The sequence below is a fragment of the Martes martes genome (assembly GCF_963455335.1).
Source record: "Martes martes genome assembly, chromosome: 13".
Classification (NCBI taxonomy): Eukaryota; Metazoa; Chordata; class Mammalia; order Carnivora; family Mustelidae; genus Martes; species Martes martes.
In genome coordinates this window covers 61818160-61843748 of record NC_137901.1, presented here as the reverse complement: position 1 = coordinate 61843748, position 25589 = coordinate 61818160, and positions in this window count along the sequence as shown.

The following is a 25589-nucleotide window of genomic DNA, read 5'->3' as shown; positions in this document are numbered from 1 at the left end:
ACAAGACTATCTATGTGCTATCTTTTTAAAAATTGATCTATTTTTTAATTTAATTTAATTTAATTTAATTATCTATTTTTTAATTTAATTTCTTTTCAGTGTAACAGAATTCATTGTTTATGCACCACACCCAGTGCTCCATGCAATACGTGCCCTCCATAATACCAATCACCAGGCTCCCCCAACCTCCCACCCCCCGCCCCTTCAAAACCCTCAGGCTGTTTTTCAGAGTCCATACTCTCTCATGGTTCATCTCCACCTCCAATTTCCCTCAACTCTCTTCTCCTCTCCATCTCCCCATGTCTTCCATGTTATTTGTTATGCTCCACAAGTAAGTGACACAAGTAAGTGACTCTCTCTGCATGACTTATTTCACTCAGCATAATCTCTTCTAGTCCCATCCATGTTGATACAAAAGTTGGGTATTCATCGTGTCTGATGGAGGCACAATACTCCATAGTGTATATGGACCACATCTTCCTTATCCATTCGTCTGTTGAAGGGCATCTTGGTTCTTTCCACAGTTTGGCGACCGTGGCCATGGGTGCTATGAACATTGGGGTACAGATGGCCCTTCTTTCACTACATCTCTATCTTTGGGGTAAATACCCAGTAGTGCAATTGCAGGGTCATAGGGAAACTCTATTTCCAATTTCTTTCTTTTTTTTTAAAGATTTTATTTATTTATTTGACAGACAGAGATCACAAATAGGCAGAGAGGCAGGCGGAGAGAGAAGGGAGGAAGCAGGCTCCCTGCTGAGCAGAGAGCCCAATGCGGGACTCAATCCCAGGATGCTGGGATCATGACCTGAGCCGAAGGCAGCGGCTTTAACCCACTGAGCCACCCAGGTGCCCCACTATTTCCAATTTCTTAAGGAATCTCCACACTGTTCTCCAAATTGGCTGCACCAACTTGCATTCCCACCAACAGTGTAACAGGGTTCCCCTTTCTCCACATCCTCTCCAACACACATTTTTTCCTGTCTTGCTAATTTTGGCCATTCTAACTGGTGTAAGGTGGTATCTCAATGTGGTTTTAATTTGAATCTCCCTGATGGCTAGTGATGATGAACATTTTATCATGTGTCTGGTATGTCTTCATTGGAGAAGTGTCTGTTCCTGTCTTCTGCCCATTTTTTGACATGATTATCTGTTTTTTGTGTGTTGAATTTGAGAAGCTCTTTATAGATCCTGGATATCAGCCTTTTGTCTGTAGTGTCATTTGCAAGTATCTTCTCCCATTCCGTGGGTTGCCTCTTTGTTTTGTTGACTGTTTCCTTAGCTATGCAGAAGCTTTTGATCTTGATGAAGTCCCAAAGGTTCATTTTAATTTTTGTTCCCTTTGCCTTTGGAGACATATCTTGAAAGAAGTTGTTGTGGCTGATATGAAGCCAGCATTACCCTGATCCCCAAGCCAGGCAAAGACCCCACCAAAAGTGAGAATTTCAGACCAATATGACTGATAAATATGGATGCTAAGATTCTCAACAAGATCCTAGCAAATAGGATTCAACAGCCATTAAAAAGATTATCCACTGGGGGAAGAAGTCAAGATGGTGGAGAAGTAGCAGGCTGAGATGACATTGGGTAGCAGGAGATCAGCTAGATAGCTTATCTAACCATTGTGAACACCTACAAATCCAACGGGAAATCGAAGAGAAGAAGAGCAACAATTCTAGAAACAGAAAATCGACCACTTTCTGAAAGGTAGGACCTGCAGAGAAGTGAATCCAAAGCGACGGGAAGACAGACTGCGGGGGGAGGGGCTGGCTCCTGGCAAACAGCAGAGCAATGGAGCACAAAATCCGGACTTTTAAAAGTCTGCTCCACGGAGGGACATTGCTCCAGAGGCTAAACTGGGGGGAAGCCCAGGTGGGGTCAGTGTAACCTCAGATCCCAGGGTGTCACAGAAGAATAGGGGGTGTCTGAGTGCCGCAGAGCTTGCAGGTATTAGAGCGGGGAAGCTGGCTACAGCGACAAAGCCGAGGAGTGAGCTCTCAGCCCAGGGTTACCTTGTGCCGGTTGCAGGCTGGGTGGGCTTGGAGCGCTGCTGGAGGCCATGGAGACAGAAGCGACCGGGCACATTTCTCCAAGTGCCAGCAATTGACTGCTTTCCTACCGGCACAACCGCAGGCCAGGGAGGTGGGGTGGTTGGGTGCTTTTCTCTGAGGGCACACTGAGGAGTGGAACCCCAAGCTCTCGGCTCCTCCGGGCCGAGAGATTGGGAGGCCGCCATCTTCATTCCCATCCTCTGGAACTCTACGGAAAGCACTCAGGGAACAAAAGCTCCCAAAAGCAAACCCGAGCAGATTACTTAGCCCGGCCCCTCGCAAGGGCGGTGCAATTCCACTTGCGGCAAAGACACTTGAGAATCACTACAACCGGCCCCTCCCCCAGAAGATCAACAAGAAACCCAGCCAAGATCAACTTCACTCACCAAGAACAGAGGAATTCTAGAGGAGGAGAAAGCAAATCTTATCTGGACAAAATGACAAGGCGGAAAAACTCACCACAAAAAAAAAGAACAAGAGGCAGTACCGAAGGCTGGGGACCTAATCAATACGGACATTGGTAATATGACAGATCTAGACTTCAGAATGACAATTCTCAAGGTTCTAGCCGGGCTCAAAAAAGGCATAGACGATATTAGAGAAACCCTCTCCGGAGAGATAAAAGCCCTTTCTGGAGAAATAAAAGAACTAAAATCTAACCAAGTTGAAATAAAAAAAGCTATTAATGAAGTGCAATAAAAAATGGAAGCTCTTACTGCTGGGATAAATGAGGCAGAAGAAAGAATTAGTGACATAGAAGACAAATGACAGAGAATAAAGAAGCTGAGCAAAAGAGAGACAAACAAATACTGGACCACGAGGAGAGAATTCGAGAGATAAGCGACACCATAAGACGACACAACATTAGAATAATTGGGATTCCAGAAGAAGAAGAGAGAGAGAGGGGAGCAGAAGGTATATTGGAGAGAATTATTGGAGAGAATTTCCCTAATATGGCAAAGGGAACAAACATCAAAATCCAGGAGATGCTAAAAATGCCCCTCAAAATCAATAAAAATAGGTCCACACCTCGTCACCTGATAGTAAAATTTACAAGTCTTAGCGACAAAGAGAAAATCCTGAAAGCAGCCCGGGAAAAGAAGTCTGTTACATACAAGGGTAAAAACATTAGATTGGCAGAGGACCTATCCACAGAGACCTGGCAGGCCAGAAAGAACTGGCATGATATATTCAGAGCACTAAACGAGAAAAACATGCAGCCAAGAATACTATATCCGGCCAGGCTATCATTGAAAATAGAAGGAGAGATAAAGAGCTTCCAGGACAAACAAAAGCTGAAAGAATTTGCAAACACCAAACCAGCTCTATAGGAAATATTGAAAGGGGTCCTCTAAGCAAAGAGAGACCCTAAAAGTAGTAGATCAGAAAGAAACAGAGACAATATACAGTAACAGTCACCTTACAGGCAATACAATGGCACTAAATTCATATTCTCTCAATAGTTACCCTGAATGTTAATGGGCTAAATGCCCCAACCAAAAGACACAGGGTATCAGAATGGATTAAAAAAAACAAAACCCATCAATATGCTGCCTACAAGAAACTCATTTTAGACCCAAAGACACCTCCAGATTTAAAGTGAGGGGGTGGAAAATAATGTACCATGCTAATGGACATCAGAAGAAAGCTGGGGTGGCAATCCTTATATCAGATCAATTAGATTTTAAGCCAAAGACTATAATAAGAGATGAGGAAGAACACTATATCATACTCAAAGGGTCTGTCCAACAAGAAGACCTAACAATCTTAAATATCTATGCCCCTAACATGGGAGCAGCCAACTATATAAACCAATTAATAACAAAATCAAAGAAATACATCGCCAGTAATACAATAATAGCAGGGGACTTTAACACTTCCCTCACTGAAATGGACAGATCATCTAAGCAAAAGATCAACAAGGAAATAAAGGCCTTAAATGACACACTGGACCAGATGGACATCACAGATATATTCAGAACATTCCATCCCAAAGCAACAGAATATACATTCTTCTCTAATGCACATGGAACATTCTCCAGAATAGAACACATCCTGGATCATAAATCAGGTCTCAACCGGTATCAAAAGATTGGGATCATTCCCTGCATATTTACAGATCACAATGCTCTGAAGCTAGAACTCAATCACAAGAGGAAATTTGGAAAGAATGCAAATACATGGAGACTAAACAGCATCCTTCTAAAAAATGAATGGGTCAACCAGGAAATTAAAGAAGAATTGTTATGCTCCACAAATAAGTGAAACCATATGATACTTGACTCTCTCTGCTTGACTTATTTCATTCAGCATAATCTCTTCCAGTCCCGTCCATGTTGATACAAAAGTTGGGTATTCGTCCATTCTGATAGAGGCATAATATTCTATAGTGTATATGGACCACATCTTCCTTACCCATTCATCCATTGAAGGGCATCTTGGTTTTTTCCACAATTTGGTGACCGTGTCCATTGCTGCTATAAACACTGGGGTACAGATGGCCCTTCTTTTCACTACATCTGTATCTTTGGTGTAAGTACCCAGTAGTGCAATCGCAGGGTCATAGGGAAGCTCTATTTTTAACTTCTTGAGGAATCTCCACACTGTTCTCCAAAGTGGCTGCACCAACTTGCATTCCCACCAACAGTGTAAGAGGGTTCCCCTTTCTCCACATCCTCTCCAACACCCGTTGTTTCCTGTCTTGCTAATTTTGGCCATTCTAACTGGTGTAAGGTGGTATCTCAATGTGGTTTTGATTTGAATCTCCCTATGGCTAGTGATGATGAACATTTTTTTTCATATGACTGATAGCCATTTGTTTGTCTTCATTGGACAAGTGTCTGTTCATATCTTCTGCCCATTTTTTTTGGAAGTGGAGGTGAACCATGAGAGACTATGGACTCTGAAAAACAACCTGAGGGTTTTGAAGGGGCGGGGGGTGGGAGGTTGGGGGAATCAATTGGGGGGTATTAGGGAGGGCACAGATTGCATGGAGCACTGGGTGTGGTGAAAAAACAATGAATACTGTTACGCTGAAAAGAAAAAAAAAGAAAAAAAACAGTGAATACTGTTACTCTGAAAATAAATAAATAATTAAAAAAAAGAAGAATTGAAGAAATTCATGGAAACAAATGATAATGAAAACACAACGGTTCAAAATCTGTGGGACACAACAAAGGCAGTCCTGAGAGGAAAATATATAGCGGTATAAGCCTTTCTTAAGAAACAAGAAAGGTCTCAAATACACAACCTAACCCTACACCTAAAGGAGATGGAGAAAGAACAACAAAGAAAGCCTAAACCCAGCAGGAGAAGAGAAATCATAAAGGTCAGAGCAGAAATCAATGAAATAGAAACTAAAAAAACAATAGAACAAATCAACGAAACCAGGAGCTGGTTCTTTGAAAGAATTAATAAGATTGACAAACCCCTGGCCAGACTTATCAAAAAGAAAAGAGAAAGGACCCAAATAAATAAAATCATGAATGAAAGAGGAGAGATCACAACCAACACCAAAGAAATACAAACAATTATAAGAACATACTACGAGCAACTCTATGCCAACAAATTTGACAATCTGGAAGAAATGGATATATTTCTAGATACATATAAACTACCACAACTGAACCAGGAAGAAATAGAAAGCCTGAACAGACCCATAACCAGTAAGGAGATTGAAGCAGTCATCAAAAATCTCCAAACAAACAAAAGTCCAGGACCAGACGGCTTCCCAGGGGAATTCTACCAAACATTTAAAGAAGAATTAATTCCTATTCTCCTGAAACTGTTCCAAAAAATAGAAATGGAAGGAAAACTTCCAAACTCATTTTATGAGGCCAGCATCACCTTGATCCCAAAACCAGACAAGGATCCCATCAAAAAAGAGAATTACAGACCAATATCCTTGATGAACACAGATGCAAAAATTCTCACCAAAATACTGGCCAATAGGATCCAACAGTACATTAAAAGGATTATTCACCACGACCAAGTGAGATTTATTCCAGGGCTGCAAGGTTGGTTCAACATCCACAAATCCATCAATGTGATACAATACATTAATAAAAGAAAGAATAAGAACCATATGATATTCTCAATAGATGCTGAAAAAGCATTTGACAAAGTACAGCATCCCTTCCTGATTAAAACTCTTTAAAGTGTAGGGATAGAGGGCACATACCTCAATATTATCAAAGCCATCTATGAAAAACCCACTGAAAATATCATTCTCAATGGAGAAAAATTGAAAGCTTTTCCGCTAAGGTAGGGAACATGGCAAGGATGTCCGTTATCACCACTGCTGTTCAACATAGTACTAGAAGTCCTAGCCTCAGCAATCAGACAACAAAAAGAAATTAAAGGCATCCAAATTGGCAAAGAAGAAGTCAAACTATCACTCTTTGCAGATGATATGATACTATATGTGGAAAACCCAAAAGTCTCCACTCCAAAACTGCTAGAACTTATACAGGAATTCAGTCAAGTGTCAGGATATAAAGTCAATGCACAGAAATCAGTCGCATTTCTTTACACTAACAACAAGACAGAAGAAAGAGAAATTGAGGAGTCAGTCCCATTTACAATTGCACCCAAAACCATAAGATACCTAGGAATAAATCTAACCAAAGAGGCAAAGAATCTATACTCAGAAAACTATAAAGTACTCATGAAAGAAATGGAGGAAGACACAAAGAAATGGAAAAATATTCCATGCTCATGGATTGGAAGAACAAATATTGTGAAAATGTCTATTCTACCTAAAGCAATCTACACATTTAATGCAATCCCTATGAAAATCCCTTCCATTTTTTTTAAAGAAATAGAACAAATAATCCTAAAATTTATATGGAACCAGAAGAGACCTCGAATAGCCAAAGGAATATTGAAAAAGAAAGCCAAAGTTGGCGGCATCACAATTCCGGACTTCAAGCTCTATTACAAAGCTGTCATCATCAAGTCAGTATGGTACTGGCACAAAAACAGACATATAGATCAATGGAACAGAATAGAGAGCCCAGAAATAGACCCTCAACTCTATGGTCAACTAATCTTCTACAAAAGAGGAAAGAATGTCCAATGGAAAAAAGACAGCCTCTTCAACAAATGGTGCTGGGAAAATTGACAGCCACATGCAGAAAAATGCAATTGGACTATTTCCTTACACCACACACAAAAATAGACTCAAAATGGATGAAGGACCTCAATGTGAGAAAGGAATCCATCAAAATCCTTGAGGAGAACGCAGGCAGCAACCTCTTTGACCTCAACCGCAGCAACTTCTTCCTAGGAACATCGCCAAAGGCAACAGAAGGAAGGGCAAAAATGAACTATTGGGATTTCATCAAGATCAAAAGCTTTTGCACAGCAAAGGAAACAGTTAACAAAACCAAAAGACAATTGACAGAATGGGAGAAGATATTTGCAAATGACATATCAGATAAAGGGCTAGTATCCAAAATCTATAAAGAGCTTATCAAACTCAACTCCCAAAGAACAAATAATCCAATCAAGAAATGGGCAGAGGACATGAACAGACATTTCTGCAAAGAAGACATCCAGATGGCCAACAGACACATGAAAAAATGCTCTATATCACTTGGCATCAGGGAAATACAAATCAAAACCACAATGAGATACCACCTCACACCAGTCAGAATGGCTAAAATTAACAAGCCAAGAAATGACAGATGCTGGCGAGGATGCGGAGAGAGGGGAACCCTCCTACACTGCTGGTGGGAATGCAAGCTGGTGCAACCACTCTGGAAAACAGTTGGAGGTTCCTCAAAAAATTGAAAATAGAGCTACCCTACGACCCAGCGATTGCACTACTGGGTATATATCCTAAAGATACAAACGTGGTGGTCCGAAGGGTCACATGCACCCGAATGTTTATAGCAACAATGTCCACAATAGCCAAACTATGGAAAGAACCTAGATGTCCATCAACAGATGAATGGATAAAGAAGAGGTGGTATATATACACAATGGAATACTATGCAGCCATCAAAAGAAATGAAATCTTGCCATTTGCGACGATGTGGGTGGAATTAGAGGGTATTATGCTTAGCGAAATAAGTCAATTGGAGAAAGACAACTATCATATGATCTCTTTGATATGAGGAAGTGGAGATGCAACGTGGGGGGGTTGGGGGCAGGTAGGAAAAGAAAAAATGAAATAAGATGGGATCGGGAGGGAGACAAACCATAAAAGACTCAATCTCAAAAAACAGACTGAGGGTTGCTGGGGGGAGGTGGGACGGGAGAGGGTGGTGGAGATATGGACATTGGGGAGGGTATGGGCTATGATGAGTGCTGTGAAATGTGTAAACCTGGCGATTCACAGACCTGTACCCCTGGGGATAAAAATACATTATATGTCTATTAAAATAAATTAATTAATTTAAAAAAAAGATTATCCACCATGACCAGGTGGGATTCATCCCTGGGTTGCAAGTGTGGCTCAACATTCACAAATCTATCGATGTGATAGAACAAATCAAAACAAAGAGGCAACCCACGGAATGGGAGAAGATATTTGCAAATGACAGTACAGATAAAAGGTTGATATCCAGGATCTATAAAGAACTCCTCAAACTCAACACACACAAAACAGATAATCATATCAAAAAATGGGCAGAAGATATGAACAGACACTTCTCCAATGAAGACATACAAATGGCTACCAGACACATGAAAAAATGTTCATCATCACTAGCCATCAGGGAGATTCAAATCAAAACCACATTGAGATACCACCTTACACCAGTTAGAATGGCCAAAATTAGCAAGACAGGAAACAACGTGTGTTGGAGAGGATGTGGAGAAAGGGGAACCCTCTTACACTGTTGGTGGGAATGCAAACTGGTGCAGCCACTTTGGAGAACAGTGTGGAGATTCCTCAGGAAATTAAAAATAGATCTTCCCTATGACCCTGCAATTGCACTGCTGGGTATTTACCCCAAAGATACAGATGTAGTGAAAAGAAGGGCCATCTGTACCCCAATGTTTATAGCAGCAATGGCCACGGTCGCCAAACTGTGGAAAGAACCAAGATGCCCTTCAACGGATGAATGGATAAGGAAGATGTGGTCCATATACACTATGGAGTATTATGCCTCCATCAGAAAGGACGAATACCCAACTTTTGTAGCAACATGGACAGGACTGGAAGAGATTATGTTGAGTGAAATAAGTCAAGCAGAGAAAGTCAAGTATCATATGGTTTCACTTATTGGTGGAGCATGACAAATAATATAGAGGACAAGGGTAGATGGAGAGGAGAAGGGAGTTGAGGGAAATTGGAAGGGGAGGTGAACCATGAGAGACTATGGACTCTGAAAAACAACCTGAGGGTTTTGAAGGGGCGGGGTGGGAGGGTGGGGGAACCAGGTGGTGGGTATTAGGGAGGGCACAGATTGCATGGAGCACTGGGTGTGGTGAAAAAACAATGAATACTGTTACGCTGAAAATAAATAAAAAATTAAAAAAAAAAAAGAGAAGAGAGAAGAACCATATGGTCCTCTCAATTGATGCAGAAAAAGCATTTGACAAAATCCAGCATCCGTTTCTGATTAAAATGCTTCAAAGTATAGGGATAGAAGGAACATTCCTGAACTTCATAAAATCTATCTATGAAAAATCCACAGCAAATATCATCCTCAATGGGAAAAAGCTGACAGCCTTCCCATTGAGATCAGGAACAAGACAAGGATGCCCACTCTCACCACTCTTGTTCAACATAGTATTAGAAGTCCTAGCAACAGCAATCAGACAACAAAGAGAAATAAAATGCATCCAAACTGGCAATGAAGAAGTCAAACTCTCTCTGTTCGCAGATGACATGATACTTTATATGGAAAATCCAAAAGACTCCACTCCCAAACTACTAGAACTCATATAGCAATTCAGTAATGTGGCAGGATACAAGGTCAATGTACAGAAATCGGTTGCTTTATTATACACTAACAATGAAAACACGGAAAGAGAAATTAGAGAGTGGATTCAATTTACTATAGCACCAAGAACCATAACATACCTGGGAATAAACCTAACCAAAGAGGTCAAGGATCTGTAGTCAAGGAACTACAGAACACTCATGAAAGAAATTGAAGAAGACACAAAAAGATGGAAGACCGTTCCATGCTCTTGGATTGGAAGAATAAACATTGTTAAAATGTCTATACTGTCCAGAGCAATCTATACTTTTAATGCCATTCCAATCAAAATTCCCCCAGTATTTTTCAAAGAGCTGGAACAAATAATCCTAAAATTTGTATGGAATCAGAAAAGACCCTGAATTGCTAAGGAAATGTTGAAAAAGAAAAACAAAGCTGGGGGCATCACGTTGCCTGATTTCAAACTTTACTACAAAGCTGTGATCACCAAGGCAGCATGGTACTGGCATAAAAACAGACACATAGACCAGTGGAACAGAGTAGAGAGCCCAGATAGGACCCTCAGCCGTATGGTCAAATAATCTTCGACAAAGCAGGAAAAAATATGCAGTGGAAAAAAGACAGTCTCTTCAATAAATGGTGCTGGGAAAATTGGACAGCTACATGTAGAAGAATGAAACTCGACCATTCTCTTACACCGTACACAAAGATAAACTCGAAATGGATAAAAGACCTCAACGTGAGACAGGAATCCATCAGAATCCTAGAGGAGAACATAGGCAGTTACCTCTTCGATATGTGCTATCTTAAGATGACTTCTTCACATTTGAAGACACACACTTGCTGAAGTTGCAGGGATGGAGAAAGATATTCAATGCAAATGGAAACAAACAATAACAAAGAGCTGGAGTAGCAATATTCACATTAGACAAAACAAACTTTAAAATGAAGCTTGTAATGTAAGACAAAGAAGGCATTACATAATGATAAAGGGGTCAATCCAACAAGAGGATACAACATTCCTAAATATTTATACATCGACATAAGAGCACCTAAATATGTAAAGCAAATATTAACAGAAATAAAGGGAAAAACTGACAATAATACCATATATTAAGGGATTTTAATATTCCACTTACATCAATGGGTAAACCATCCAGACAGAAAATCAATAATGAAGTATTGGCCTTAAACAACACACTAGACAAGATGGACTCAATAGGTATGCAATTGATTCTTGAACAGCAAGAGTTTGAACTGCACAGTTCCAGTTATACAAAGATTTTTTTAAAATACAGTATAGTACTATAAATGTATTTTTCTTCCTTATTATTTTCTTAATAGCATTTTCTTTTCTCTATTTTATTGTAAGAATACTCTATATAATACATATACAAAATATGTGTTAATTGACTCTTTATGTTCTTGGTAAGGCTTCTAGTAAATAATAGACTAATAATAGTTAAGTTTGAGGGGAGTCAAAAGTTATACACAGATTTTTGACTGCATGGGGAGTTGGTGCCACAACACCTGGATTGTTTAAAGGTCAACTGTATACAGAACATTTCATCCAAAACAGCTGAATTCACATTCTTTTCAAGTGCACATGGAACATTCTCCAAGACACATCACTTTTTAGACCACAAAATTAGTCTCAATAAATTCAAGAAAACTGAAATCACATCAAGCATCTTTTCTGACCACATCAACATGAAACTAGAAATTTTGAGAAAATGGGGAAAAAGGCCCACGAACATCTGGAGACTAAAGACTAAACAACAGTGTATTCAATTAAGGATGTTGAGAAAACTGGACAAGTATATGAAAAAGAATGAAAATGAGCCACTTTTTTTTACACATATTAAAAATATTTATTCAAAATGGTTTAAAGACCTGAATGTAATACCTGAAACTATAAAACTCCTAAAAGAAAACATAGGTAATTAAAGTTTTTGACATTGTTCTTAGCAATATTTTGGGGGAGCTATGTCTCCTCAGGTAAGGACAACAAAAGCTAAAATAGACAAACGGGATTATATCAAATTAAAAAGCTTTTGCACAGCAAAGGAAGCCACAACCAAAAAAAAAAAAAAAAAAGGCAACCTATTGAATGGAAGAAGATACTAGTATATCACACATCCACTAAGGGGTTAATATTCAAAATATATTTAAAAACTTAAACAAATTGATATAAAAAACAACCCAATTAAAAACCCTATTTGAAAGAATTTGAATTCATATTTTTCCAAAGAAGACATAGAGATGGCCATCAGGCACATGAAAAGATGTTTAACATCTCTAATCACCAGGAAAATACAGAGATCAAAACCACAATGAGATATCACTTCATACCTGTCAGATTGCTATTATCAAAAAGACCAAAAAAAATCACAAGGGTTGGTAAGGATGTAGAAAAAGGGAACCCCTGTTAACTGGTGGTGGGAATGTAAATGGATGCAGGCACAGTGGAAAATAGTGTAGAGGTTCCTCAGAAAATTAAAAATAGAACTACCATATGATCCAGCAATTCCAATACTGGGTACTCATCTAAAGAAAAAAAACCATCAATTCAAAGAGATATATGTGCCCTTATGTTCATTACAGTGTTAGCCAAAGACATGGAAGTAACATATATATCCACTGATACGTGAATGGATAAAAAAGTTGTGATATATAAATACAGTCAGAACCATGAAAAAGAATGAAATCTTGCCATTTGTGATAACACAGATGGACCTAGAGGGTGCTATGCTAAGTGAAATAAGTCAGACAGAGAAAGACAAATACAGTATCATTTTTCTTATATGTGGAATCTAAAAAAACAAATGAAGAAACAAAACAAAATAGAAATGAACTTATAGATACAGTAACAAATTATTGGTTACCAGAGGGGGAAGGGTTAGGGTAGGTGAAATAGGTGAAGGGGATTAAAAGGTACAAACTTCCAGTTATAAAATAAGTAAGTAACGGGGACATAAAGTACAGAATAGAGAATATAGTCTGTAATATTGTAGTAACTTTGTATCATGACAGATGGTAACTAGACTTATTGTGGGGATCGTTTTGTAATATATAAAATACTGAACCCTTATGATGTATACCTTAAACTAATAGGGTATGGTACATCAATTGTAGTTCAATAAATAAATAAATAAATACATTTAAGAATATATATATTTCAGTTATTCACTGTCTCTAGATTACAAAAGTCCTCTCTGTTGCTTCCTGTATGTATGTATGTATGTATGTATGTATGTATATATATACATATATACACACACACACACACACACATATATATATACACACACATATATATATATACATATATTGCACAAATTAAAAAAGGCAAACATCTACTGGCTGCTTACAAGGTGCCAGGCACTGTTCCAGGCCCTTTACACAACCTATTGTCTTTGGTTTTCACATCACCAGGAGATCAGTACTATCATTGTCATTACTATGTTACAAGTGAGAAAAGTGAGACTTACAGAACTAGTAATTTGCCCAAATTCTAATGACCATCAATTTGTACAAGTACATTTTTAACCAATTTTTATCATTCTAGACTCCAAAAATATACCACTGTGTTGTGCTTCCCTCTGTTCATGCCGTTCTCCTAAGTCATCCCATATACATATAAGCTGTACCTTGAATTACTTATCTATTAATTTATAATATAGAGACAAGGAAAATGGAACTTTTCAATAGAAAGTCATTGTTTTATATGGCTGGATGGAGATAGACTGAGAAAAGATGATTGATGAATAATGGGATAATCAGTCCTCAAGTTCTAAAAACAATATCCAGATAATGACCAGAAATTTTGTTCTTGACCTTTGTTTCATTTTACCAAATAAAACACAAGTAGTGTATATCCTTAAACATCATTCTTTCTGCATATTGGAAGAAAATGATATACTTATAACTCATCAGACAATGAACCCCTTGATGACAGAGAAATATTGTACCTTGACACCAAGCATAGGAGTGTTTGTCAAATTAACAATTCTTTAACAATGTTCTTCGCCTGACAGCATGGAGACTGTACATAATGTAACATTTGTTGTATTCTTCTTATTTCCAGTATTCAGGGCCTCCGGACTCTCAGCTGGCCTGGGAATATCCCCACTTACAAAAAAAATTATCAAATTTTCATCATCGTTACTGCCTTCAACCCAGTGCTGAAGCCCGAGTGCCCCTAACTTTTTTTTTTTAATTTTTTATTTATTTTCAGCGTAACAGTATTCATTGTTTTTTCACCACACCCAGTGCTCCATGCAATCTGTGCCCTCCCTAATACCCACCACCTGGTTCCCCCACCCTCCCACCCCGCCCCTTCAAAACCCTCAGGTTGTTTTTCAGAGTCCATAGTCTCTCATGGTTCACCTCCCCTTCCAATTTCCCTCAACTCCCTTCTCCTCTCCATCTACCCTTGTCCTCTATATTATTTGTTATGCTCCACCAATAAGAGAAACCATATGATACTTGACTTTCTCTGTTTGACTTATTTCACTCAGCATAATCTCTTCCAGTCCTGTCCATGTTGCTACAAAAGTTGGGTATTCGTCCTTTCTGATGGAGGCATAATACTCCATAGTGTATATGGACCACATCTTCCTTATCCATTCATCCGTTGAAGGGCATCTTGGTTCTTTCCACAGTTTGGTGACCGTGGCCATTGCTGCTATAAACATTGGGGTACAGATGGCCCTTCTTTTCACTACATCTGTATCTTTGGGGTAAATACCCAGCAGTGCAATTGCAGGGTCATAGGGAAGATCTATTTTTAATTTCCTGAGGAATCTCCACACTGTTCTCCAAAGTGGCTGCACCAGTTTGCATTCCCACCAACAGTGTAAGAGGGTTCCCCTTTCTCCACATCCTCTCCAACACCCGTTGTTTCCTGTCTTGCTAATTTTGGCCATTCTAACTGGTGTAAGGTGGTATCTCAATGTGGTTTTGATTTGAATCTCCCTGATGGCTAGTGATGATGAACATTTTTTCATGTGTCTGGTAGCCATAGAAGAATGAAACTTGACCATTCTCTTACACCGTACACAAAGATAAACTCGAAATGGATAAAAGACCTCAACGTGAGACAGGAATCCATCAGAATCCTCGAGGAGAACATAGGCAGTAACCTCTTTGATATCAGCCACAGCAACTTCTTTCAAGATATGTCTCCAAAGGCGAAGGAAACAAAGGCAAAGATGAACTTCTGGGACTTCATCAAGATAAAAAGCTTCTGCATAGCAAAAGAAACAGTCATCAAAACAAAGAGGCAACCCACGGAATGGGAGAAGATATTTGCAAATGACAGTACAGATAAAAGGTTGATATCCAGGATCTATAAAGAACTCCTCAAACTCAACACACACAAAACAGATAATCATATTAAAAAATGGGCAGAAGATATGAACAGACACTTCTCCAATGAAGACATACAAATGGCTACCAGACACATGAAAAAATGCCCCTAACTTTTGAATGATGATCCCTGCATTTGGTTTCAATTGATGTTTAAGTCTTATAGAGATTCCATACTCACTCTTCATTCCTTATCTTGCTAAAGAGAGAGAGAGAGAGAATGAGAGAGAGAAAGAGAGAGAGAGAGAGAGAGAGAGAGAGAATTTAATGACTGTTGCCCAGTAAATAGGCATACTTCTTGCCAAAATGAACATTCTAATTTCTCACTACAGAATCCAAAGAGGGAAAATAAGGTAACCAGAACACTCAAGGCAGTTTTTTCAGGTGAGTGAAAACAGATTAAGTTGGTTACTGTATGAAAGTGCACGTTCACCCACAAACTATTCAACTAACAGCCCCGGCCACCTCCGCTCTCCAAGTTGGCAGAAGACTTGCTTGTGAAATCAAGGACAAAGATCAGATCCATAGAAGACACTGGTTCCAAAGATTCTAAATTATACCAAATTTTGATAATTATGAAACTGAATTATTTTCCATTGTCTGAAGGGAGTTACAGAGTTTGGGAGGAATAAGACAAAGAAGGAAACTGGTTATTCTAAAGGTTATTTTGCTGTTATCTCAAGAGTTTCATCTGGAGAACTTCATTTATACAAAGCAAAAATAAAGGTTTCATAATGAAGTTATGGAGGCATGCAGAGAGGTGGGTGGCACTGGGTGCTAATTTAAAACACTCTTATCTCCAATGGTATGAGTATGTTAGTTTTCTGCTAAAATGTTCATATCCTTCTGGTGCTGGTCTGAGTGTAAAAGTGGCAAAATAAATCCCCATAAATCTTAGTTCACATCCAGTGGGGATGTTCATTTTTCACTTTCAGACATATTCATATGTATAAAATCAATAGAGATCCTTCTTTCTCTGCAGTTTAACACTTACTTGGCTCAGCCTAGTTTTAGAAACAAGTATGAAAATAACCAAAATGAACGTCCGTTTGCTCACTAAGATTCTATTTTCTTTTTTTTCAGAGCACATTTTACTTTTATTTTATTTTTTGAAAGTTAATTCCAGGATAGTTAAGATACAGTGTTATATTAGTTTCAGGTGTAGAATATAGTGATTCAACAATTCTATATATTACTCAGTGCTAATCCTGACAGGTGTAATCTTTTTTTTTTTCTCAAAAATTTTATTTTAGGGTGCCTGGGTGGCTCAGTTGGTTAAGTGACAGCTTTCGACTCAGGACATGATCCTGGAGTCCTGGGATCAAGTCCCATGTCAGGCTCCCTGCTCAGTGGGGAGTCTGCTTCTCCTGCTGACCTCTCTCCTCTCATGTTCTTTCTCTCTCATTCTCTCTCTCTCTCTCTCTCTCAAATAAATAAATAAGATCTTTAAAAGATTTTTATTTTTTTTTTCACTTAGGATCATTACTTTTCTTTTTTTTTTTTTTAAATTTTGTTCAGTTAGCCAACATATAGTGCTAAGATTCAATTTTCAGCTAGCATAGACCATATGCAGTTGAAATAAGAAAACTACTCTTTTCAGGGCTCCTGGCTCAGTTGGTTGACCATGTGACTCTTGATCTCAGGGTTGTGAATTCAAGCCCTACATTGAGCATAGAGCTGACTTAAAAATATAAATTAAAAAAAACAAAAATAAATGTCCTTTTTCAATGCCGAGAACCAGAAATCTGAGTTCTGGATCTAACCCTATCAGTCTCTTGCATTCTCTGAGTTTGTGGCTTACTGTCAAAAAAAGTATTACCTTTTCTTTCATATAATAATATTTTTTATTTTCTCAAAGATTTTTCCTTTAAAATGGAACACAAGTCTCAAATTGATCAAATCTAGATTTTATGATTTTATATTAAAATTTTAAGAGTTCCAAAACATATTATTATTCTGCTCCAAAAACATACTCAAATACCCCTTCACCTGCCTCCATTCTTTAGCTGTTTTTATGTCTGATTCTTTTTGCAATCCCCTCTTAGTCATCAATGCTTCCCATTTTGACCCCATTGTTGAGAATTTTTGGGAATAAAATTCTCAGAGAAGAAAATTACCTGTGTTGTAGATTATTTATTACTGCATGACAATTCCAAAATTTAGTGGCCTAAAAAAATTCATTTACTGCTTGAGGATTACAATATAGGTAGGTTTCCTTTTTGTACTTCTGTTGTCAGAGTTTCTCAACTAGGGCTGTAGTGGTCATATCGGGGGTGGCTCACTTACATGGCTGGCAGGTTCGTGCTGGGAGGCAGTTCAGCAGGACCTTTGGCTAGGCTTTTCTTTCATGTCGGCCTCTTCACAGAAATGCTAGCATACTGCTAATTCTCACCATAACAGCTTTCTCAAAAAGGAAGATGCTGGTATTCTTTAAATATTAACTCAAAATTTCCAAATTTCCAAAATTCACTTCTTCCATATTTTTATTGGTCAAAGCGGCCATAGACCCACTCCAGAGGGAAAAGATATAAGCTCTTCATGCAAGAAACATTGTGTTCACTAAGGGATGAATGAAATTTCTAAGGTTATTTTTGGACACTAGTTCCCACAGTCTGCATTTGGCCACAACAATCCTTGTGCTACACATGCAAAAATACATACATACATACATACATACATACATACATATTAACCTTTCTCAAGATCCCCAAAACACTGGTCTTATAAAAGCATCAGCTCAAATATCAGGATCTTGTGATCCAAATCACAAGATACATTTCCATTTTTTGACTGGGTTATTAGTTTTTTGAGTGTTGAGTTTGAGAAGTTCTTTATAGATCTTGGGTATCAGCCCTTTATCTGTAATGTTATTTGCAAATATCTTCTCCCATTCCAAGAGCTGCATCTTTGTTTTGCTGACAAATGTTTCCTTTGCTTGCAGAAACTTTTCATCTTGATTAAGTCCCCAAAATTCATTTTTACTTTTGTTTCACTTACTTATCTTTGGAGACATGTCTTGAAAGAAGTTACAGTGGGTGATGTCAAAGAGGTTGCTGCCTATGTCCTCCTCTAGGATTTGGATGGATTCCTGTTTCACATTGAGGTCTTCTATCCATTTTAAGTTTATCTTTATGTGTAGTGTATTGGGATGGTCCAGGTTCATTCTCCTATATGTAGCTGTCCAATTTTCCCAGCACCACTTATTGAAAAGACTGTCTTTTTTCAAGTGGATATTTTTTTTTCTTGATCTGTCAAAGATTAGTTGACCATAGAGTTGAGAGTCCATTCTGGAGTCTCTATTCTGTTCCACTGGTCTATGTGTCTGTTTTTGTGCCAGTGCCATGCTGTCTTGGTGATCACAGCTTTGTAATATAGCTTGAGTCAGCAACATGATGCCCCCAGCTTTGTTTTTCCTTTTTTTCCCATTTTATTTTATTTTATTTTATTTTATTTTATTTTACTTTTTTCTTTTCAGTGTTCCAGCATTCATTGTTTATGCACCACACCCAGTGTTCCATGCAATACATGCCCTCCATAATACCCACCACCAGGTTCATCCAACTTCCCACCCCCCGCCCCTTCAAAACCCTCAGATTATTTTTCAGAGTCCATAGTGTCTCATGGTTCATCTCCACCTCCAATTTCCCTCAACTCCCTTCTCCTCTCCATCTCCCCATGTCCTCCGCATTATTTTCATGCTCCTCAAATAACTGAAACCATATGATAATTGATTCGGACTGCTTGACTTATTTCACTCAGCATAATCTCTTCCAGTCCTGTCCATGTTGATACAAAAGTTGAATATTCATCCTTTCTGATGGAGGCATAATACTCCATAGTATACATGGACCATATCTTCTTTATCCATTTGTCTCTTGAAGGGCATCTTGGTTCTTTCCACAGTTTGGTGGGTGTGACCATGGCTGCTATGAACACTGGGTTATATATGGCCCTTCTTTTCACTACATCTGTATCTTTGGGGTAAGTACCCAGTAGTGCAATTGCAGGGTCATAGGGAAGCTCTATTTTTAATTTCTTGAGGAATCTCCACACTGTTCTCCAAAGTGGCTGCACCAACTTGCATTCCCACCAACAGTGTAAGAGGGTTCCCCTTTCTCCACATCCTCTCCAACACACGTTGTTTTCTGTCTTGCTAATTTTGGCCATTCTAACTGTCTTGCTAATTTTGGCCATTCTTTTTTTTTTTTAAGGTTTTATTTATTTATTTGACAGAGAGATCACAAGCAGGCGGTGGGGAGGGGGCAGCAGGGCCCCCACTGATCAAGAGCCTGATGCGGGACTCTATCCCAGGACCCTGAGATCATGACCCCAGCAGAAGGCTGAAGCGTAACCCACTGAGCCACCCAGGTGCCTGTTAAGAGAAATTTTTTTTTATTATTAATTTTTTTAAATTTTTAATTTCTTTTCAGTGTAACAGTATTCATTGTTTTTTCGCCACACCCAGTGCTCCATGCAATCCGTGCCCTCCCTAATACCCACCACCTGGTTCCTCCAACCTCCCACCCCCACCCCTTCAAAACCCTCAGATTGTTTTTCAGAGTCCATAGTCTCTCATGGTTCACCTCCCCTTCCAATTTCCCTCAACTCCCTTCTCCACTCCATCTCCCCATGTCCTCCATGTTATTTGTTATACTCCACAAATGAGTGAAACCATATGATACTTGACTCTCTCTGCTTGACTTATTTCACTCAGCATAATCTCTTCCAGTCCCGTCCATGTTGATACAAAAGTTGGGTATTTGTCCTTTCTGATGGAGACATAATACTCCACAGTGTATATGGACCACATCTTCCTTATCCATTCATCCGTTGAAGGGCATCTTGGTTCTTTCCACAGTTTGGTGGGTGTGGCCATGGCTGCTATAAACATTGGGGTATATATGGCCCTTCTTTTCACTACATCTGTATCTTTGGGGTAAGTACCCAGTAGTGCAATTGCAGGGTCATAGGGAAGCTCTATTTTTAATTTCTTGAGGAATCTCCACACTGTTCTCCAAAGTGGCTGCACCAGTTTGCATTCCCACCAACAGTGTAAGAGGGTTCCCCTTTCTCCACATCCTCTCCAACACACGTTGTTTCCTGTCTTGCTAATTTTGGCCATTCTAACTGGTGTAAGGTGGTATCCCAATGTGGTTTTAATTTGAAACTCCCTGATGGCTAATGATGATGAACACTTCTTCATGTGTCTGTTAGCCTTTTGTATGTCTTCTTTGAAGAAATGTCTATTCATGTCTTCTGCCCATTTTTTGGCATGATTATCTGTTTTGTGTGTGTTGAGTTTGAGAAGTTCTTTATAGATCCTGGATATCAGCCCTTTGTCTGTAGTGTCAGTTGCAAATATCTTCTCCCATTCCATGGGTTGCCTCTTTGTTTTGTTGACTGTTTCCTTAGCTATGCAGAAGCTTTTGATCTTGATGAAGACCCAACAGTTCATTTTCGCTTTTGTCTCCTTTGCCTTTGGAGATGGGTCTTGAAAGAAGTTGCTGTGGCTGATGTCGAAGAGGTTACTGCCTATGTTCTCCTCAAGGATTTTGATAGATACCTGCCTCACATTGAGGTCTTTTATCCATTTTGAGTTTATTTTTGTGTATGGTGCAAGAGAATGGTCAGGCTTCATTCTTTTACATGTAGCTGTCCAATTTTCCCAGCACCATTTATTGAAGAGACTGTCTTTTTTCCACTGTATATTTTTTCCTGCTTTGTCGAAGATTATTTGACCATACAGCTGAGGGTCCATGTCTGGGCTCTCTATTCTGTTCCACTGGTCTATGTGTCTGTTTTTGTGCCAGTACCATGCTCTCTTGGCGGTTACAGCTTTGTAGTAAAGCTTGAAATCAGGCAACGTGATGCCCCCAGCTTTGTTTTTCTTTTTCAACATTTCCTTAGCAATTCGGGGTCTCTTCTGGTCTCAACAAATTTCAGGATTGTTTGTTCCAACTCTTTGAAAAATGCCTGTGGAATTTTGATCGGAAAGGCATTGAAAGTATAGATTGCTCTAGGCAGTATAGACATTTTAACAATGTTTATTCTTCCAATCCAGGATCACAGAATGTTTTTCCACCTTTTTGTGTCTTCTTCAATTTCTTCCATAAGTGTTCTGTAGTTTCTAGAGTATAGGTCCTTTACCTGTTTAGTTAGGTTTATTCCTCGGTTTCTTATGTGTTTTGTTGTTATTGTGAATGGAATCAATCCCTTAATTTTTCTTTCTACAGTTACGTTGTTAGCATACAGAAAAACAACTGATTTCTGTGCATTGATTTTGTATCCTGTCACATTGCTAATTGCTGTATGAGTTCTAGTAATTAATTACCCAGTCAAAAAAATGATCAGAAGACATGAACAAACACTTCTCCAAAGAAGACATACAATTGGCTAACAGACACATGAAAAAATATTCAAGATCATTAGCCGTCAGGGAAATAACAAATCAAAACCACAATGAGATACCAGCTTACACCAGTTAGAATGGCAAAAATTAACAATACGGGAAATGACGAACGTTGGCAACAATGTGGAGAAAAGGGAACCCTCTTATAATGTTTGTGGCAATGTAAGCCGATACAACCAGTCAGGAAAACACTAGGAAGGTTCCTCAAGATGTTAAAAATAGAGGTACTGTGTGATCCAGCAATTGCAGTACTAGGTATTTACCCCAAAGATACAGATATAGTGAAAGAAGGGGCACCTGCACCCCAATGTTCATAGCAACAATGTCTTCAATAGCCAAACTGTGGAAGGAACTGAGATGCTCTTCAACAGATGAATGGATAAAGAAAATGTTGTCCATACATACAATGCAATATTATTCTCATCATTTCTGATGAGAAATGATGAATGTCCACCATTTGCATTTACATGGATGGAACTGGAAAGAATTATGTTAAGTGAAGTAAGTCAAGCAGAGAAAGGCAATTATCATATGGTTTCACTCATATGTGGAACATAAGCAATTGCATGGAGGACCATAGATGAAGGGAGGGAAATCCAAAGGGAGAAACAATCTGAGGGTTTCAGAGGGAGGGGGTAAGAGGTGAAGGGTGTTGAGGAGGGCAAGTGCTGTGATGAGCACTAGGTATTATAGTTAACTAATGAATCATTGAACAGTACAGAAAAAAAACTAAAAATGGATACTGGTCTGAAATTCTCCTTTTTGGTGGGGTCTTTTCCTGGTTTGGGGATCAGGGTAATGCTGGCTTCATAAAAAGAGTCTGGAAGTATTCCTTCTGCTTCAATTTTTTGAAACAGCTTCAGGAGAATAGGTATTATTTCTTCTTTGAATGTTTGGTAGAATTCCCCAGGGAATCCATCAGGTCCTGGGCTCCTGTTTTTTTGGGAGGTTTTGATCACTGCTTCAATCTTGTTACTAGATATTGGTCTATTCATCTTGTCAGTTTCTTCCTGATTCAATTTTGGAAGTTTATAGGTTTCCAGTAATGCGTCCATTTCGTCTAGGTTGCTTAATTTATTGGCATATAACTGTTGATAATACTTTCTGATGATTGTTTCTATTTCCTTGGTGTTAGTCATGATCTCTCCCCTTTTATTCATAATTTTATCAATTTGGGTCCTCTCTCTTTTCTTTTGGATTAGTTTGGCCAATGGTTTGTTGATCTTATTGATTATTTAAAAAAAAAAACCAGCTTCTAGTTTCGTTGATGTGTTTTATTGTATCTCTAGTTTCTATCTGATTGATCTCTGCTCTAATCTTGATTAAATAATCAGTTCCCCCCACTTCTTGTGTGTGGAGTTGGCTTAATTTGTTGTTGATTCTACAGTTCCTTAAGGTGTAAAGAGAACTGGTGTATTCTGGATTTTCCTATTTTTTTGAGGGAGGCTTGGATGGTTATGTATTTCTCCCTTAGGATCGCCTTTGCTGTATCCCATAGATTTTGGATGGATGCATCTTCATTCTCATTGGTTTCCATGAATTGTTTAAGTTTTTCTTTGATTTCCTGGTTGATCCAAACATTTTTAAACAACGTGGTCTTTGGCTTCCAGGTGCTTGAATTCCTTCCAAACTTTTTCTTGTGTTTGAGTTCTTGTTTCAAAGCATTGTGGTCTGAGAACACACAGGGAATAATCTCAATCTTTTGGTATTGGTTGAGTCCTGATTTGTGACCCAATATGTGGCCTACTCTGGAGCTAAGATTCTCAACAAGATCCCAACTAATAGAATCCAACAGTACACTAAAAAGATTATCCCCCATGACCAGATGGAATTTATCCATGGGATGCAGGGGTGGTTCAACATTCTCAAATCAATCAATGTGATAGAAAAAAATCAATAAGAGATGAGATATTGTCCTCTCAATTGATGCAGAAAAAGCATTTGTCAAGATACAGCATCTGTTCCTGATTAAAATGATTCAAAGTACAGGGATAGAGGGAACATTCCTCAACTTCACAAACTCTATCTATGAAAAACCCACAGTGAATATCATTCTCAATGGGGAAAAGCTGACAGCCTTCCCTTGAGATGAGGAACAAGACAAGGATGCCCACTCTCCCCACTTTTTTTCAACATAGTATTAGAAGTCCTAGCAACAGCAATCGGACAACAAAGAGAAATAAAAGGTATTCAAATTGGCAATGAAGAAGTCAAACTCTCTATTCACAGATGACATGATACTTTATATGGATAACCCAAAAGACTTCACTCCCAAACTAATAGAACTCATACAGCAATTCAGTAATGTAGCAAGATACAAAGTCAATGTACAGAAATCAGTTGCTTTCTTATACACTAACAATAAAAATACAGAAAGGTAAATTAGAGAATTGATTCCATTTACTATACATTAAGAACCATAAGATAACTGGGAATAAACCTAACCAAAGGGGAAAAGGATCTGTACTTGAGGAAATACAGAACACTCATGAAAGAAATCGAAGAAGACACAAAAAGATGGAAGACCATTCCATGCTCATGGATCGGAAAAATAAACATTGTTAAAATGTCTGTACTGCCTAGAGCAATCTATACTTTCAATGCCTTTCCGATCAAAATTCCACAGGCATTTTTCAAGAGCTGGAACAAACAATCCTGAAATTTGTTGAGACCAGAAGAGACCCCGAATTGCTAAGGAAATGTTGAAAAAGAAAAACAAAGCTGGGGGCATCACGTTGCCTGATTTCTAGCTTTACTACAAAGCTGTAACCGCCAAGAGAGCATGGTACTGGCACAAAAACAGACACATAGACCAGTGGAACAGAATAGAGAGCCCAGATATGGACCCTCAGCTGTATGGTCAAATAATCTTCGACAAAGCAGGAAAAAATATACAGTGGAAAAAAGACAGTCTCTTCAATAAATGGTGCTGGGAAAATTGGACAGCTACATGTAAAAGAATGAAGCCTGACCATTCTCTTGCACCATACACAAAAATAAACTCAAAATGGATAAAAGACCTCAATGTGAGGCAGGTATCTATCAAAATCCTTGAGGAGAACATAGGCAGTAACCTCTTCGACATCAGCCACAGCAACTTCTTTCAAGACCCATCTCCAAAGGCAAAGGAGACAAAAGCGAAAATGAACTGTTGGGTCTTCATCAAGATCAAAAGCTTCTGCATAGCTAAGGAAACAGTCAACAAAACAAAGAGGCAACCCATGGAATGGGAGAAGATATTTGCAACTGACACTACAGACAAAGGGCTGATATCCAGGATCTATAAAGAACTTCTCAAACTCAACACACACAAAACAGATAATCATGCCAAAAAATGGGCAGAAGACATGAATAGACACTTCTTCAAAGAAGACATACAAAAGGCTAACAGACACATGAAGAAGTGTTCATCATCATTAGCCATCAGGGAGTTTCAAATTAAAACCACATTGGGATACCACCTTACACCAGTTAGAATGGCCAAAATTAGCAAGACAGGAAACAACGTGTGTTGGAGAGGATGTGGAGAAAGGGGAACCCTCTTACACTGTTGGTGGGAATGCAAGTTGGTGCAGCCACTTTGGAGAACAGTGTGGAGATTCCTCAAGAAATTAAAAATAGAGCTTCCCTATGACCCTGCAATTGCACTACTGGGTACTTACCCCAAAGATACAGATGTAGTGAAAAGAAGGGCCATCTGTACCCCAGTGTTCATAGAAGCCATGGCCACACCCACCAAACTGTGGAAAGAACCAAGATGCCCTTCAAGAGACAAATGGATAAAGAAGATATGGTCCATGTATACTATGGAGTATTATGCCTCCATCAGAAAGGATGAATACCCAACTTTTGTATCAACATGGA